The sequence below is a fragment of the Frankliniella occidentalis genome, unplaced genomic scaffold (assembly GCF_000697945.3).
Source record: "Frankliniella occidentalis isolate FOCC.00 unplaced genomic scaffold, Focc_3.1 Scaffold58, whole genome shotgun sequence".
NCBI lineage: Eukaryota > Metazoa > Arthropoda > Insecta > Thysanoptera > Thripidae > Frankliniella > Frankliniella occidentalis.
In genome coordinates, this window is record NW_026267188.1 from 85,660 (window position 1) to 89,909 (window position 4,250).

At 56.9% G+C, this 4,250-nt stretch overlaps 1 protein-coding gene across 2 annotated transcripts in view; it reads left to right on the top strand.

Annotated features, from left to right (window-relative positions):
• Window positions 1–2,048: 2,048 nt before the first annotated feature.
• LOC113207232 (uncharacterized) overlaps window positions 2,049–4,250 on the top strand; it is a 20,042-nt gene continuing 17,840 nt past the window's right edge. Inside the window, exon 1 of one of the 2 annotated variants that reach the window (XM_052267748.1) lies at window positions 2,049–2,840. The gene's annotated coding sequence lies outside the window, so the exon portion shown is untranslated. The remainder of the gene's footprint in view (window positions 2,841–4,250) is intronic. The other variant, XM_052267749.1, reaches the window with a different exon arrangement.

Below are 4,250 nucleotides of genomic sequence, written 5' to 3' on the forward strand. Positions count from 1 at the left end.
CCTCACCAGCCCTCTCAACCCCCCTTTCCCCGCTTCGACCCAAACCGCACACTTCTGTGCACAGTGCACACTTCTCGAGCCATCAGCTGTGAGAGCGTGAGGCGCGCCGGTCTGTCGGTGCTCCGCGCCCCGCCCCGCCCCGCCCCAGCTTCCTATTCCCGACCAATGAATCAGACAGACGTGTGTTATATTTTCGTCAGGGCGAATATCTCTCTCTCACCCTGCCTCTCTGTTCCTGACGACTGAGAGGCTCGGTTCGGAGTCTATAGGGCGAGTTGCACGAGACAGTGCTTCTGTTGAAGAATTCTCCTTCTTGTATGTGAAATTATAGTTTAAAACTATCAGCTCAACCCTCGGCTGAATTTCGAAACTGGAGTTCGTCCTAATTTTTGGAAATGATCCCAAGAAGTGTTGTTATTTGTAAATGCGCGAGCGCGCATTGTCTACCGCAGAAAGGGGCAGAACCTCACTTACACACAGGAAAATGGATCCAACCATCTAACGGTTACTACAGAGACAGCCATAAAGTGATGGTTGAGGAAACATTAAAATGATTGTGAGAGCTAAAATTTGGTTCTATGATTGTTAATTTTGCAACCATATTATGGTGTCCCTAAGGCAACAATACGATAGTTGCCAGAGCTCTCAATTTCTTTGGGTGTACTTTGTGGTCCACCTACCGCACCGTGACTCGCACGGCCAGGATGGCCCCGATCGGTCCTGGTCGCCCGTCGCCCCGAGCGACGACCCCCAAAACAAACTCTCACGTACTTTCCGGACGTCCCTCCGAAGGGTCTTGGCGGCGCCTGGCTTCGGGCCGGCCCGTGCCGCGGCCGAGCCGCCTGGCACGGGACCAGGCTGCCACTCCATCTCTCTCTCTCTTTCTCTCTTGCGCGCGCGTCTAGAGAGCTATGCCCAAGCCTCTTAGTTTTGTACAATCCTTTATTACTTTGTTTCCCGCCAGGCGGCACCACCCCGGGTGCCGTTGCTGCTCTTTTGTCTGCCGAGACACGGTGAAGCGGCTCCGCGTTACGTGCACACAACCTAACCCAACCGCCCACGCCCGTGGGCAAGGTGCACTACTATGTTCACGATCACTGTCTAAATTTCACCCATCCACCGCATTTTTGCTAACAAATCGTCGAACAAGTGAACTCCGATGGCGATTGTCGCGTCCATTTGTGGAGCGTCACACCTGGTGACCAAGACGGGGGAACGGGGTCGATCCTGGACCTGTTATTGATAGTGCAAGCTGAAAATTATCATCAACACAATTTTACTTGATAACAACAATGGGATGATTTTCCCTTCAAAAACTTTAATGCAAACTTTAGTTGTTCTCGCCAACTCACTGTACCGTTTTTGCTTTCAGGTACAGCAGTCGCTGAGCCGGACAATATGGTAATGCATCCTCCTCGGTAAACGCGTGTCTCCCCTGTGTACACAACATGCACACGTCTGTGTGAAGTACGGTTGATTCTGTTGTTGTTGTTGCCCGCTGCTGCTGTTGCTGCTGCTGTTGTTGCTCTTGGCTGTTGGTGACGCTGCTGCTTCTCCGGAGGCCTCGGGCGCCTGGGAGTTAGGCAGCGGTCGTGCAGCCGTGCGTGGCGGGCGAGCCTACCCCATCGGGCGCCCTCCAGAGGCAGCCGGCAAGACGGGCAGCGCCAGTTAGTGGGCGGGGCGAGCCGGCGAGCGGGCGCACCGGCACCCCCCTGCCGCACCCCGCAGAACCACGCCGCGCCCCGCCACGCCCCACCTCGCCCCGCAACGGCCCTACCTCAACTCAAGCAGGCCTGCGGAGCCCCACCGGGGGACTGTCAAGATGTCACCACGCCAAGCGGGGGGTGGGGTCCCGGCCCCGCCGCGCCCGCCGCGCCCCGCCGGGCCACGCCCCAGAGGCCCAAGGAGCCCGGGGAGCCCCTAGCCATATTATTGCATTGGCAGCCTCCCGCCCCCCACCACCAGCACCCTCCCCCTTTTCTTCTCACCGGTTCCCACACGGCGGCAGACTCCCAGCCTCCTCCCCGCCCCCATCCTGCCCCTCAGAGCGCCTCGACAGCGTCCACTCGTATCTCATTTGAAGAAGAAGGTGAAGAAGAAGAAGAAAATGAGGAGAAAGAGAGAGTGAAGGCGTACACGCATGGGGGGAAGAGGGGGGAGAATGAGGAGGAGTGGTGGCGTGGCGCGAAGGAAGGAGAGGAACGAAGAGGGAGAACACGACGGTGACGAGGATGAAAACAAAGCTGGCGTGGCTCGGCCGGGGCCGGGGCCTGCCGGGGCGGGCTCAGGAGGAGGCCCGGGGCGCCGCCGAGCGCGAGGGCGAGGGCGAGCACCAGTGCCGAGCCGAGCAGCCGAGCCGAGTAGGGGCGGAGAGGAGAGCGCCTCGGAGAGCGCGCCCAGCCCGGCCACCAGCCGGCCACCAGCCCCCCGAGCACCAGCCCGAGCTCGCACGCCGCGGAGCACGGGCACGCGCACGCTAGCGCACGCGCCGGACCATGTCACGTTCGGGTCGCACCGCCGCGCCCGCGAGCGCCCGCCTGCAACATCGCGAGTGACACACGCACACACACGCACAAATACACACACAAACACACACACTAGCACTTTCGAGTGAAAACGCAAGAAATTTCCTGTGTCGATTTCCTATAGTCCTTATTTTGTGATCAGACGATAAAAAGTGGAGTGGTGCTCAAGACGAAGACGACGGCGACACGACGCTCCCTGGGATTACTCGCAGCTTCTCCAGCCTCTCCAGCCCGCCCCGGGCGGACAAGTCTCCAGCAGAAGTGCGCCCGGCCCGGCGGGCCAGCACAACCACCCGTCTCGGCGATGACACCCCGGTTCGTCGTCATAGGCAGTTGTTTCCATGTTCCATTCGCCTTGTGTGTTCTTCCCCGTCCCACCAACCACGGGTCTCCCAGTGGTCTCAAAGATATCGTGTACGGTGCACCGGCGGTGTGGTATCGGGTAACCTGCCTACCTGTGGCTGTTGTTTAATCTAGCCCCATCTTTTCTCCTGGGACGCTGAAAACTGGGCAAACCGAGCAAACAAGCAACCTGCTGCGAGATTATACCTGGTCACGAAAGGGAAATTCTAGAGCACCTTGCCTCGCTTTGACGCGGACAACCCCTGCGCCACTTCCACCAACACCCTTTTCGGCTACCACCCCTGCCTGGTCTTGTCTCTTCCCCCCAAGCCGCTCCCCCTCCCCACTTCGATACACTTCCGAGAACTTTGTAAACAGTAAACACGCGTCCTCCTCCCCCTCTTCTCCTATGCCCCCTCTTTTTCCTCCCTTGCGGCCGACAGTAATTCACGCAAAACGGAGAGAGGGAGGGAGGGAGGGAGGGAGGTAAGGTGATCACGACGCATCGCCTGCCCGCGGATCGACCGGCGCGCCCCACGAAGACGTCGTGCCCGGCCGTCAAAATTGTTTTACCTCTCACCGGAAAAGATTGGCCATTGTACAGTGAACATGTATCATTTCAGATTTACATGTATTTTATGTTCCAAAACGGTGCACACCCAGAAAATTGCAATCGGGGTGCAAACCTGCAGCGTCCGCTCTAATACACCTTGTTCACATCTATACTGAACCGGTGTTTTTTTAATGACCTTTTATTAAAGACTGCACTATAAAAAAATTCTCCTGCCGGGCACTAGACGGTTGTTTAGTGTGTCCTACTTTGTTCCTAGCACAAAAAGTTTAGTTCCCGCCACTAAAATTACTGTGCGTGGCTACAAAATTTTAAAGTTCGGCAACAAAACTTTGTTGTATAGTGTGTCAAAAACTTTTCGTCTCAGGACAAAATGTGTAGTGCTCAGGACCAAATAAATTTCTCACTGTGTCACCTGCTGCAATCAAGCAAGTTAGACTAGTTCCGTTGAGAGGGGACGATCTGTCCCGCTGCACGCTCTGTGCCGCAGGGGGAAAAGAAAAAACCCTTCCCAACATTGTATTCTTTTAAGGGCATTCACTTGACGCGTATATTTTCTCAACGTCTCTACTCTCTCTGCCTGCCGAGAGATTATGGTGCGCCGCGCCGGCCGTGTTGAGACTGTAGCCCCCCACCTCAAGCACAAGCCGCTGCACTCGGCAGTAAAGTCGCTTGAGGTACCTCAGGAGTACCCGGCCGGCCAAACATCCCCGGCGCTTAGAGAGGGCATCATTTTGTTTGTATCAATCTCGGAGAGCCCGGGGGAAAAGTGAAAGGGGGTTTGTGGGCAGGGAGAGGGGGTGGGGGCCGTG